The following is a 13,370-nucleotide window of genomic DNA, read 5'->3' on the forward strand; positions in this document are numbered from 1 at the left end:
CTCCTACACATCCCCCCAATTCATCCATCCCCCAAACCCTCCCAGGGGGTCTGGGCAGCGCCCGGCGCGACGGGGCCCCAGTCTCAGTCGGGGGTCTGGCCAGCGCCCGGCGCGACGGGGCCCCAGTGTCGGTCAGGGGTCTGGGCAGCGCCCGGCGCGACGGGGCCCCAGTCTCGGTCGGGGGTCTGGGCCGCGCCCGGCGCGACGGGCCCCAGTCTCGGTCGGGGGTCTGGGCCGCGCCCGGCGCGACAGGGCCCCAGTCTCGGTCGGGGGTCTGGGCAGCGCCCGGCGCGACGGGCCCCAGTCTCGGTCGGGGGTCTGGGCCGCGCCCGGCGCGACGGGGCCCCAGTCTCGGTCGGGGGTCTGGGCAGCGCCCGGCGCGACGGGGCCCCAGTCTCGGTCGGGGGGTCTGGGCAGCGCCTGGCGCGACGGGGTCCCAGTCTCAGGGGTCTGGGCAGCGCCCGGCGCGATGGGGCCCAGTCTCGGTCGGGGGGTCTGGGCAGCTCCCGGCGCGACGGGGTCCCAGACTCAGGGGGTCTGGGGAGCGCCCGGCGCGACGGGGGCCCAGTCTCAGGGGGGTCTGGCCAGCGCCCGGCGCGACGGGGTCCCAGTCTCAGGGGGGTCTGGGCAGCGCCCGGCGCGACGGGGTCCCAGTCTCGGTCAGGGGTCTGGGCAGCGCCCGGCGCGACGGGGCCCAGTCTCGGTCAGGGGGTCTGGGCAGCGCCCGGCGCGATGGGGGCCCAGTCTCGGTCAGGGGTCTGGGCAGTGCCCGGCGCGACGGGGCCCAGTCTCGGTCAGGGGGTCTGGGCAGCGCCCGGCGCGACGGGGCCCAGTCTCAGGGGGTCTGGGCAGCGCCCGGCGCGACGGGGCCCAGTCTCAGGGGGGTCTGGGCTGCGCTCGGCGCGATGGGGCTCCAGTCTCGGTCGGGGGGTCTGGGCAGTGCCCGGCGCGATGGGGCCCCAGTCTCGGTTGGGGGTCTCGGCAGCGCCCGGCGCGACGGGGTCCCAGTCTCGGTCAGGGGTCTGGGCAGCGCCCGGCGCGACGGGGCCCAGTCTCGGTCAGGGGTCTGGGCCGCGCCCGGCGCGACGGGGCCCAGTCTTGGTCAGGGGTCTGGGCAGCGCCCGGCGCGACGGGGTCCCAGTCTCAGGGGGGTCTGGGCAGCGCCCGGCGCGACGGGGCCCAGTCTCGGTCAGGGGTCTGGGCAGTGCCCGGCGCGACGGGGCCCAGTCTTGGTCAGGGGGTCTGGGCAGCGCCCGGCGCGACGGGGCCCAGTCTCGGTCAGGGGTCTGGGCAGCGCCCGGCGCGACGGGGCCCCAGTCTCGGTTGGGGGTCTCGGCAGCGCCCGGCGCGACGGGGCCCAGTCTCGGTCAGGGGTCTGGGCAGCGCCCGGCGCGACGGGGCCCAGTCTCAGGGGGGTCTGGGCAGCGCCCGGCGCGATGGGGCTCCAGTCTCGGTCGGGGGGTCTGGGCAGTGCCCGGCGCGATGGGGCCCCAGTCTCGGTTGGGGGTCTCGGCAGCGCCCGGCGCGACGGGGCCCAGTCTCGGTCAGGGGTCTGGGCAGCGCCCGGCGCGACGGGGCCCAGTCTCAGGGGGGTCTGGGCAGCGCCCGGCGCGATGGGGCTCCAGTCTCGGTCGGGGGGTCTGGGCAGCGCCCGGCGCGACGGGGCCCAGTCTCGGTCGGGGGGTCTGGGCAGCGCCCGGCGCGACGGGGCCCAGTCTCGGCTGGGGGTCTGGGCAGCGCCCGGCGGGACGAATGCCCCGTGCCAACGTTAACGAACAGTGACGTGCAGTGGGGCGGTGTGAGGCCCTGCCTGTCACTCTGACGCCCAGCCAGCTGTGCAGAGAAACAGTTGGTGTTACACCCCCCCCCGCGCTTGCAGTTAAAGGGCCAATGCTCACACTGCCCCCCCCCCCACAACACACATGGGGGCACAAGAGCAGCTCCCTGGGCCCACAGCTACTGCAGCCCGGTACCCGGTGTGACATGAGTGTCCTGGTTCAGACCTGCCCCCCACCAGCAACGAGGCCAGAGACTGGGGGAGGGGCGGCTCTGCCACTGCTCCAGAGCCCCATGGAAATTGTGGGGGGCTGGAAACCCGTCCGTGCAGAACGACCACAATTGGGGGGGGGTCAAAACACACACACACACACACACACACACACACACACACACACACACACACACACTCTCTCTCTCTCTCTCTCTCTCTCTCTCTCTCTCTCTCTCTCTCAACTGCAAATCTGCTTGCCTGTCTCTTTGGGTAGCTACGGTCACAGCCCTGACACCGCTGCTACAAAACAAACCACACGCCCCTCTTTCCTGAGACATACGAGCGCTACAGCCTGGCATATGCAAATATGCGCCGTGGGGCATTGTGGGAGGAAAGAACGGGGCCGGTAATGCGCAGCCTTTTGCCATCCGGGGCCCCACGGGAGCCCCTCGGGGCGGGGGAGGGCTCCGCAGGACCAGCGATGGGGCGGGGGGGTGTCTCCCAAGGCGGGATTGCGGCGCTCACCCTGAGCTGGCCAGCCGTGGGCGGGCGCTGGGTCCCGGCGGCGGGAGGCGCGGTGTATCGTCAGTGAGGTACATCCTTACCTGTTCCCCTGCGGGGGGCAGCACATGATGATCGGAGAGCGCATGAGACCTGATTAGAGTCTCCGCGGCCGCGGTCCGCAACACCGCGGCTCGCTCCTGTCTGAACCTCGCTGGCGGCCCCGCCGGGTGGCGGGGTGTGGGGGCCGCTGGGACGGGGGCCCGGCGGGTCCTCCGAGCGGCTCGGGGTGGGGTGTGTTGTTAAGTTGTGCAGTTGTGTCTGCTTGTTGTTGTAATGTCACAGGAACAGTCTGTTCCCCTGCAGGACAACGTTATAACGTTGCACTCACAACTGACTTCTTTGCAATGGCGGCGGGCACGGCTACAGTCAGAACCTATTCTTTTGCAATAGTGGGGGGACAACGTTGTAATAATTACAGTAACACCCTACCCGCTTGCAATGGGGGGGACAACATTGTAAAATTACAGTCACAACCTACCTGCTTGCAATAGCGGGGGACAACATTGTAAAGTTACAGTCGCAACCTACCTGCTTGTAATAGCGGGGGACAACATTGTAAAATTACAGTCACAACCTACCTGCTTGCAATAGCGGGGGACAACATTGTAAAATTACAGTCACAACCTACCGGCTTGCAACAGCGTGGGACAACATTGTAAAGTTACAGTCACAACCTACCTGCTTGCAATAGCAGGGGACAACGTTGTAAAATTACAGTCACAACCTACCTGCTTGCAATAGCGGGGGACAACATTGTAAAGTTACAGTCGCAACCTACCTGCTTGCAATAATGGGGGACAACACTGTAAAATTACAGTCACAACCTACCTGCTTGCAATAGCAGGGGACAACATTGTAAAGTTACAGTCACAACCTACCTGCTTGCAATAGCAGGGGACAACGTTGTAAAATTACAGTCACAACCTACCGGCTTGCAATGGGGGGGACAACATTGTAAAGTTACAGTCACAACCTACCTGTTTGCAATAGCAGGGGACAACGTTGTAAAATTACAGTCACAACCTACCGGCTTGCAATAGCGGGGGACAACATTGGAAAGATACAGTCACAATCTACCGGCTTGCAGTGGTGAGGGACAACGCTGTAATTAGCCTGTTGCAATGAGGATAGGATCACAGTCTATGCCAGTGCACACGTTATAACGTTACAGTCACACGCTAGCCCCCTGCCCCAGTGGGGGACCACGTTACAGTCACCCTGTCACTCGCAATCGAGGTGAATGACAGTCGATGCACATTTGCAGCAAGCACACGTTAACCTGCGGAACTCCTTGCCACTGGATGTGGGCGTAAGCTGGGCGCCACAGGGCCAGCCGCTGGCTATGACCCACGCCGGCCAGGGACGCAGCCCCGTGCGCCAGCTGCCCCTGGGCCCCCTGGCTCCCAGCCCAGCCCCGCATGCCCTGGGGCCAGGGTGAGGGGCTCCAGCTCCAGCCTTGCTGCTCTGATTGGCTGGGAGTTCGCAACAGCTCTTCCCTGGGATTGGCTGGATGCAGCCCGCTGGCTTCCTTCTGATTGGCTGGGCCTTGCCCCTTGTTCTCTCTCTTCCCAGTGATTGGCCGGCTCCTTTTTTTTCATGCTCCCTTTTGATGACATCTCTTCCCTCTCATTGGCTGAGGGAGGTGCCCGTCATCATCCCCGCGAAGCTGGGCACCTCCCTCCACTAGTTGGCTGCCCTCCCCCCTTCCGTGATTGGCTGGAGTCTGCCTCTGCTCTCGTGATTGGCTGGACACCGCCCTCTGTTCCCGGGTAGAGGCACAAAATGGCGGGGGCGCCACGCCTCCCTGCTCTGATTGGCCGGGAACCAGAGTGATTGACAGGAACCTCCTTATTCCCTTCCGTTAATCTTAACGGCGCCGGCACGAGCCCGCCCGCTCCCCAGTGACGTTGCAACAGACGACCCGCCCTCCCTTGGCCTGACTGCCCAATGAGCTGCCGGGAGCGGTTTTGAACCGCAAGTCCAGGCCTCTGATTGGCCGCTCCGCTGGGGCTGGGCGCCGCCGGTCTCCGCGATTGGCTGGTGCCCTCGGAGCGCGCGGCCTGTCAGCGCCCGCGGGAGGCCGGCTCGGCAGAGCCAACGGAGCGCGCGAGCCCCGGGTAGGCAACGGCGGGGGGGGGGTTATGGGGGGCTGGGGGTGAGGGGTTATGGGGCTGTGAGAGTGGTGGGGTTATGGGGACTGGGGTTTATGGGGATGTGCTGGGCTGGGGGGGTTATGGAGATGTGGGGGTTATGGGGGGCTGGGGTGGGGGGTTATGGGGCTGTGAGAGTGGTGGGGTTATGGGGACTGGGGTTTATGGGGATGTGCTGGGCTGGGGGGGTTATGGAGATGTGGGGGTTATGGGGGGCTGGGGTGGGGGGTTATGGGGCTGTGAGAGTGGTGGGTGTATGGGGACTGGGGGTTATGGGGATGTGCTGGGCTGGGGGGGTTACGGGGGTGGGGGTTATGGGGGGCTGGGGTGGGGGGTTATGGGGCTGTGAGAGTGGTGGGTGTATGGGGGACTGGGGGTTATGGGGATGTGCTGGGCTGGGGGGCTATGGAGATGTGGGGGTTATGGGGGGCTGGGGTGGGGGGTTATGGGGCTGTGAGAGTGGTGGGTGTATGGGGGACTGGGGGTTATGGGGGGCTGGGCTGGGGGGTTATGGAGATGGGGGGGTTATGGGGGGCTGGGGTGGGGGGTTATGGGGCTGTGAGAGTGGTGGGTGTATGGGGGACTGGGGGTTATGGGGATGTGCTGGGCTGGGGGGTTATGGAGATGTGGGGGTTATGGGGCTGTGAGCGTGGTGGGGTTATGGGGGACTGGGGGTTATGGGGATGTGCTGGGCTGGGGGGGTTATGGAGATGTGGGGGTTATGGGGGGCTGGGGGTGAGGGGTTATGGGGCTGTGAGAGTGGTGGGTGTATGGGGGACTGGGGGTTATGGGGATGTGCTGGGCTGGGGGGGTTATGGTGCTGTGGGGTTATGGGGGGCTGGGGGTGAGGGGTTATGGGGCTGTGAGAGTGGTGGGGTTATGGGGGACTGGGGGTTATGGGGATGTGCTGGGCTGGGGGGGTTATGGAGATGTGGGGGTTATGGGGGGCTGGGGTGGGGGGTTATGGGGCTGTGAGAGTGGTGGGGTTATGGGGGACTGGGGGTTATGGGGATGTGCTGGGCTGGGGGGGTTATGGAGATGTGGGGGTTATGGGGGGCTGGGGGTGGGGGGTTATGGGGCTGTGAGAGTGGTGGGGTTATGGGGACTGGGGGTTATGGGGATGTGCTGGGCTGGGGGTTATGGGGACTGGGGGTTATGGGGGGCTGGGGGTGGGGGGTTATGGGGCTGTGAGAGTGGTGGGTGTATGGGGACTGGGGGTTATGGGGATGTGCTGGGCTGGGGGGTTATGGAGATGTGGGGGTTATGGGGGGGCTGGGGTGGGGGGTTATGGGGCTGTGAGAGTGGTGGGTGTATGGGGACTGGGGGTTATGGGGATGTGGGGGTTATGGGGGGCTGGGCTGGGGGGGCTATGGGGATGTGGGGGTTATGGGGCTGTGAGAGTGGTGGGTGTATGGGGGACTGGGGGTTATGGGGATGTGCTGGGCTGGGGGGGTTATGGGGATGTGGGGGTTATGGGGGGCTGGGGTGGGGGGTTATGGGGCTGTGAGAGTGGTGGGTGTATTGGGACTGGGGGTTATGGGGATGTGCTGGGCTGGGGGGTTATGGAGATGTGGGGGTTATGGGGGGCTGGGGGGTTATGGGGCTGTGAGAGTGGTGGGTGTATGGGGACTGGGGGTTATGGGGATGTGCTGGGCTGGGGGGTTATGGAGATGTGGGGGTTATGGGGGGCTGGGGTGGGGGGTTATGGGGCTGTGAGAGTGGTGGGTGTATGGGGACTGGGGGTTATGGGGATGTGCTGGGCTGGGGGGGTTATGGAGATGTGGGGGTTATGGGGGGCTGGGGTGGGGGGTTATGGGGCTGTGAGAGTGGTGGGTGTATGGGGACTGGGGGTTATGGGGATGTGCTGGGCTGGGGGGGTTATGGGGGGTGGGGGTTATGGGGGGCTGGGGTGGGGGGGTTATGGGGCTGTGAGAGTGGTGGGTGTATGGGGACTGGGGGTTATGGGGATGTGCTGGGCTGGGGGGCTATGGAGATGTGGGGGTTATGGGGGGCTGGGGTGGGGGGTTATGGGGCTGTGAGAGTGGTGGGTGTATGGGGACTGGGGGTTATGGGGATGTGCTGGGCTGGGGGGGTTATGGGGGGTGGGGGTTATGGGGGGCTGGGGTGGGGGGGTTATGGGGCTGTGAGAGTGGTGGGTGTATGGGGACTGGGGGTTATGGGGATGTGCTGGGCTGGGGGGGTTATGGGGATGTGGGGGTTATGGGGGGCTGGGGGTGGGAGGTTATGGGGCTGTGAGAGTGGTGGGTGTATGGGGACTGGGGGTTATGGGGATGTGCTGGGCTGGGGGGTTATGGAGATGTGGGGGTTATGGGGGCTGGGGGTGGGGGGTTATGGGGCTGTGAGAGTGGTGGGGTTATGGGGACTGGGGGTTATGGGGATGTGCTGGGCTGGGGGGTTATGGGGATGTGGGGGTTATGGGGGGCTGGGGTGGGGGGTTATGGGGCTGTGAGAGTGGTGGGTGTATGGGGACTGGGGGTTATGGGGATGTGCTGGGCTGGGGGGGTTATGGGGGGTGGGGGTTATGGGGGGCTGGGGCTGCGGGGTTATGGGGCTGTGAGAGTGGTGGGTGTATGGGGACTGGGGGTTATGGGGATGTGCTGGGCTGGGGGGTTATGGAGATGTGGGGGTTATGGGGGCTGGAGTGGGGGGGTTATGGGGCTGTGAGAGTGGTGGGTGTATGGGGACTGGGGGTTATGGGGATGTGCTGGGCCGGGGGGTTATGGGGGCCTGGGGGTTATGGGGGACTGGGGGTTATGGGGATGTGCTGGGCTGGGGGGGTTATGGAGATGTGGGGTTATGGGGGGCTGGGGGTGGGGGGTTATGGGGCTGTGAGAGTGGTGGGTGTATGGGGGACTGGGGGTTATGGGGATGTGCTGGGCTGGGGGGTTATGGGGATGTGGGGGTTATGGGGGGCTGGGGGTGGGGGGTTATGGGGCTGTGAGAGTGGTGGGTGTATGGGGACTGGGGGTTATGGGGATGTGCTGGGCTGGGGGGGTTATGGGGGGTGGGGGTTATGGGGGGCTGGGGGTGGGGGGTTATGGGGCTGTGTGAGTGGTGGGTGTATGGGGACTGGGGGTTATGGGGATGTGCTGGGCTGGGGGGTTATGGAGATGTGGGGGTTATGGGGGGCTGGGGTGGGGGGTTATGGGGCTGTGAGAGTGGTGGGGTTATGGGGGACTGGGGGTTATGGGGATGTGCTGGGCTGGGGGGTTATGGAGATGTGGGGGTTATGAGGGGCTGGGGTGGGGAGTCATGGGGCTGTGAGAGTGGTGGGGTTATGGGGACTGGGGGTTATGGGGATGTGCTGGGCTGGGGGGGTTATGGAGATGTGGGGGTTATGAGGGGCTGGGGGTGGGGGGTTATGGGGGCTGTGAGAGTGGTGGGTGTATGGGGACTGGGGTTATGGGATGTGCTGGGCTGGGGGGTTATGGAGATGTGGGGGTTATGGGGGGGCTGGGGTGGGGGGTTATGGGGCTGTGAGAGTGGTGGGTGTATGGGGACTGGGGGTTATGGGGATGTGCTGGGCTGGGGGGGTTGGGGGGGGGGGGGTTATGGGGGCTGGGGTGGGGGGTTATGGGGCTGTGAGAGTGGTGGGTGTATGGGGGACTGGGGGTTATGGGGATGTGCTGGGCTGGGGGGCTATGGAGATGTGGGGGTTATGGGGGGCTGGGGTGGGGGGTTATGGGGCTGTGAGAGTGGTGGGTGTATGGGGGACTGGGGGTTATGGGGATGTGCTGGGCTGGGGGGTTATGGAGATGTGGGGGTTATGGGGGGGCTGGGGGTGGGGGGTTATGGGGCTGTGAGAGTGTGGGTGTATGGGGACTGGGGGTTATGGGGATGTGCTGGGCTGGGGGGTTATGGGGATGTGGGGGTTATGGGGGCTGGGGTGGGGGGTTATGGGGCTGTGAGAGTGGTGGGTGTATGGGGACGGGGGGTTATGGGGATGTGGGGGTTATGGGGGGCTGGGGGTGAGGGGTTATGGGGCTGTGAGAGTGGTGTGGGTTATGGGGGACTGGGGGGTTTATGGGGATGTGCTGGGCTGGGGGGTTATGGGGGCTGGGGGTTATGGGGATGTGCTGGGCTGGGGGGTTATGGGGGGCTGGGGGTTATGGGGAGCTGGGGGTGAGGGGGTTATGGGGCTGTGAGAGTGGTGGGTGTATGGGGGACTGGGGGTTATGGGGATGTGCTGGGGCTGGGGGGTTATGGAGATGTGGGGGTTATGGGGGGCTGGGGTGGGGGGTTATGGGGCTGTGAGAGTGGTGGGTGTATGGGGACTGGGGGTTATGGGGATGTGCTGGGCTGGGGGGTTATGGAGATGTGGGGGGTTATGGGGGGCTGGGGTGGGGGGTTATGGGGCTGTGAGAGTGGTGGGTGTATGGGGACTGGGGGTTATGGGGATGTGCTGGGCTGGGGGGTTATGGGGATGTGGGGGTTATGGGGGGCTGGGGTGAGGGGTTATGGGGCTGTGAGAGTGGTGGGGTTATGGGGACTGGGGGTTATGGGGATGTGCTGGGCTGGGGGGTTATGGGGGGCTGGGGGTTATGGGGATGTGCTGGGCTGGGGGGTTATGGGGGGCTGGGGGTTATGGGGAGCTGGGGGTGAGGGGTTATGGGGCTGTGAGAGTGGTGGGTGTATGGGGACTGGGGGTTATGGGGATGTGCTGGGCTGGGGGGTTATGGTGCTGTGGGGTTATGGGGGGCTGGGGTGGGGGGTTATGGGGCTGTGAGAGTGGTGGGTGTATGGGGACTGGGGGGTTATGGGGATGTGCTGGGCTGGGGGGTTATGGGGGGTGGGGGTTATGGGGGGCTGGGGGTGGGGGGTTATGGGGCTGTGAGAGTGGTGGGTGTATGGGGACTGGGGGTTATGGGGATGTGGGGGTTATGGGGGGCTGGGGTGGGGGGTTATGGGGCTGTGAGAGTGGTGGGGTTATGGGGGACTGGGGGTTATGGGGATGTGCTGGGCTGGGGGGGATAGGTGGTTATGGGGGGCTGGGGTGGGAGGTTTGGGGCTGTGAGAGTGGTGGGTGTATGGGGACTGGGGGTTATGGGGATGTGCTGGGCTGGGGGGTTATGGGGATGTGGGGGTTATGGGGGCTGGGGTGGGGGGGTTATGGGGCTGTGAGAGTGGTGGGTGTATGGGGGACTGGGGGTTATGGGGATGTGCTGGGCTGGGGGTTTATGGGGATGTGGGGGTTATGGGGGGGCTGGGGGTGAGGGGTTATGGGGCTGTGAGAGTGGTGGGGTTATGGGGGACTGGGGGTTATGGGGATGTGCTGGGCTGGGGGGTTATGGGGGGCTGGGGGTTATGGGGATGTGCTGGGCTGGGGGGTTATGGGGGGCTGGGGGTTATGGGGAGCTGGGGGTGAGGGGTTATGGGGCTGTGAGAGTGGTGGGTGTATGGGGGACTGGGGGTTATGGGGATGTGCTGGGCTGGGGGGTTATGGAGATGTGGGGGTTATGGGGGGGCTGGGGGTGGGGGGTTATGGGGCTGTGAGAGTGGTGGGTGTATGGGGACTGGGGGTTATGGGGATGTGCTGGGCTGGGGGGTTATGGAGATGTGGGGGTTATGGGGGCTGGGGTGGGGGGGTTATGGGGCTGTGAGAGTGGTGGGTGTATGGGGACTGGGGGTTATGGGGATGTGCTGGGCTGGGGGGTTATGGGGATGTGGGGGTTATGGGGGGCTGGGGGTGAGGGGTTATGGGGCTGTGAGAGTGGTGGGGTTATGGGGGACTGGGGGTTATGGGGATGTGCTGGGCTGGGGGGTTATGGGGGGCTGGGGGTTATGGGGATGTGCTGGGCTGGGGGGTTATGGGGGGGCTGGGGGTTATGGGGAGCTGGGGGTGAGGGGTTATGGGGCTGTGAGAGTGGTGGGTGTATGGGGACTGGGGGTTATGGGGATGTGCTGGGCTGGGGGGTTATGGTGCTGTGGGGTTATGGGGGGCTGGGGTGGGGGGTTATGGGGCTGTGAGAGTGGTGGGTGTATGGGGACTGGGGGGTTATGGGGATGTGCTGGGCTGGGGGGTTATGGGGGGGTGGGGGTTATGGGGGGCTGGGGTGGGGGGTTATGGGGCTGTGAGAGTGGTGGGTGTATGGGGACTGGGAGTTATGGGGATGTGCTGGGCTGGGGGGGTTAAGGGGATGTGGGGGTTATGGGGGGCTGGGGTGGGGGGTTATGGGGCTGTGAGAGTGGTGGGTGTATGGGGACTGGGAGTTATGGGGATGTGCTGGGCTGGGGGGGTTATGGAGATGTGGGGGGTTATGAGGGGCTGGGGGTGGGGGGTTATGGGGCTGTGAGAGTGGTGGGGTTATGATGGGCTGGGGGTTATGGGGATGTGCTGGGCTGGGGGGGTTATGGAGATGTGGGGGTTATGGGGGGCTGGGGGTGAGGGGTTATGGGGCTGTGAGAGTGGTGGGGTTATGGGGACTGGGGGTTATGGGGATGTGCTGGGCTGGGGGGGTTATAGAGATGTGGGGGTTATGGGGGGCTGGGGTGGGGGGGTTATGGGGCTGTGAGAGTGGTGGGTGTATGGGGACTGGGGGTTATGGGGATGTGCTGGGCTGGGGGGGGTTATGGAGATGTGGGGGTTATGGGGGGCTGGGGGTGGGGGGTTATGGGGCTGTGAGAGTGGTGGGTGTATGGGGACTGGGGGTTATGGGGATGTGCTGGGCTGGGGGGGTTATGGGGATGTGGGGGTTATGGGGGGCTGGGGTGGGGGGTTATGGGGCTGTGAGAGTGGTGGGTGTATGGGGACTGGGGGTTATGGGGATTGCTGGGGGTGGGGGGTTATGGAGAATGTGGGGGTTATGGGGTGGGCTGGGGGTGGGGGGTTATGGGGGCTGGGAGAGTGGTGGGTGTATGGGGACGGGGGGTTATGGGGATGTGCTGGGCTGGGGGTTATGGGGATGTGGGGGTTTTTGGGGGGCTGGGGGTGGGAGGGTTATGGGGCCGTGAGAGTGGTGGGGTGTATGGGGGACTGGGGGTTATGGGGATGTGCTGGGCTGGGGGGTTATGGAGATGTGGGGGTTATGGGGGGGGGGGGGGGGGGGGTTTATGGGGCTGTGAGAGTGGTGGGTGTATGGGGACTGGGGGTTATGGGGATGTGCTGGGCTGGGGGGTTTTGGGGGATGTGGGGGTTATGGGGGGGCTGGGGGTGGGGGGTTATGGGGCTGTGAGAGTGGTGGGTGTATGGGGACTGGGGGTTATGGGGATGTGGCTGGGCTGGCTGGGGGGGTTCTATGGGGGGTGGGGGTTATGGGGGGCTGGGGCTGCGGGGTTATGGGGGCTGTGAGAGTGGTGGTGTATGGGGACTGGGGGGTTATGGGGATGTGCTGGGCTGGGGGGTTATGGAGATGTGGGGGTTATGGGGGCTGGAGTGGGGGGTTATGGGGCTGTGAGAGTGGTGGGTGTATGGGGACTGGGGGTTATGGGGATGTGCTGGGCTGGGGGGTTATGGGGGCCTGGGGGTTATGGGGATGTGCTGGGCTGGGGGGGGTTATGGAGATGTGGGGTTATGGGGGGCTGGGGGTGGGGGGTTATGGGGCTGTGAGAGTGGTGGGTGTATGGGGGACTGGGGGTTATGGGGATGTGCTGGGCTGGGGGGGTTATGGGGATGTGGGGGTTATGGGGGCTGGGGGTGGGGGGTTATGGGGCTGTGAGAGTGGTGGGTGTATGGGGACTGGGGGTTATGGGGATGTGCTGGGCTGGGGGGGTTATGGGGGGTGGGGGTTATGGGGGGGTGGGGGTGTGGGGGGTTATGGGGCTGTGTGAGTGTTGTGGTGTAGTGGGGACTGGGGGTTATGGGGGATGTGCTGGGGCTGGGGGGTTATGGAGATGTGGGGGTTATGGGGGGGCTGGGGTGGGGGGGTTATGGGGCTGTGAGAGTGGTGGGGGTTATGGGGGGCTGGGGGGTTTGGGGATGTGCTGGGCTGGGGGGGTTATGGGAGATGTGGGGGTTATGAGGGGCTGGGGTGGGGAGTCATGGGGCTGTGAGAGTGGTGGGGTTATGGGGACTGGGGGTTATGGGGATGTGCTGGGCTGGGGGGGGTTATGGAGATGTGGGGGTTATGAGGGGCTGGGGGTGGGGGGTTATGGGGCTGTGAGAGTGGTGGGTGTATGGGGACTGGGGGTTATGGGGATGTGCTGGGCTGGGGGGTTATGGAGATGTGGGGGTTATGGGGGGCTGGGGTGGGGGGTTATGGGGCTGTGAGAGTGGTGGGTTATGGGGCACTGGGGGTTATGGGGATGTGCTGGGCTGGGGGGGTTACGGGGGTGGGGGTTATGGGGGGCTGGGGGTGGGGGGTTATGGGGCTGTGAGAGTGGTGGGTGTATGGGGGACTGGGGGTTATGGGGATGTGCTGGGCTGGGGGGGCTATGGAGATGTGGGGGTTATGGGGGGCTGGGGTGGGGGGTTTATGGGGCTGTGAGAGTGGTGGGTGTATGGGGGACTGGGGGTTATGGGGATGTGCTGGGCTGGGGGGGGTTATGGAGATGTGGGGGTTATGGGGGGCTGGGGGGGGGGGGGTTATGGGGCTGTGAGAGTGGTGGGTGTATGGGGACTGGGGGTTATGGGGATGTGCTGGGCTGGGGGGTTATGGGGATGTGGGGGTTATGGGGCTGGGGTGGGGGGTTATGGGGGCTGTGAGAGT

The 13,370-nt window shown here is 65.3% G+C and overlaps 1 protein-coding gene and 1 non-coding gene across 2 annotated transcripts in view; both read left to right on the top strand.

Annotated features, from left to right (window-relative positions):
• The first annotated feature begins 2,572 nt into the window (after positions 1-2,572).
• Positions 2,573-2,700, top strand: LOC127039790 (U8 small nucleolar RNA). The gene has a single exon (XR_007771323.1). It is a non-coding gene; the product is annotated as a U8 small nucleolar RNA (small nucleolar RNA).
• Positions 2,701-4,587: 1,887 nt separating this feature from the next.
• AURKB (aurora kinase B) overlaps positions 4,588-13,370 on the top strand; it is a 52,900-nt gene continuing 44,117 nt past the window's right edge. The window contains exon 1 of the mRNA XM_050933157.1: positions 4,588-4,671. The gene's annotated coding sequence lies outside the window, so the exon portion shown is untranslated. The remainder of the gene's footprint in view (positions 4,672-13,370) is intronic.

The sequence above is a fragment of the Gopherus flavomarginatus genome, chromosome 23 (assembly GCF_025201925.1).
Source record: "Gopherus flavomarginatus isolate rGopFla2 chromosome 23, rGopFla2.mat.asm, whole genome shotgun sequence".
NCBI classification, from domain to species: domain Eukaryota; kingdom Metazoa; phylum Chordata; order Testudines; family Testudinidae; genus Gopherus; species Gopherus flavomarginatus.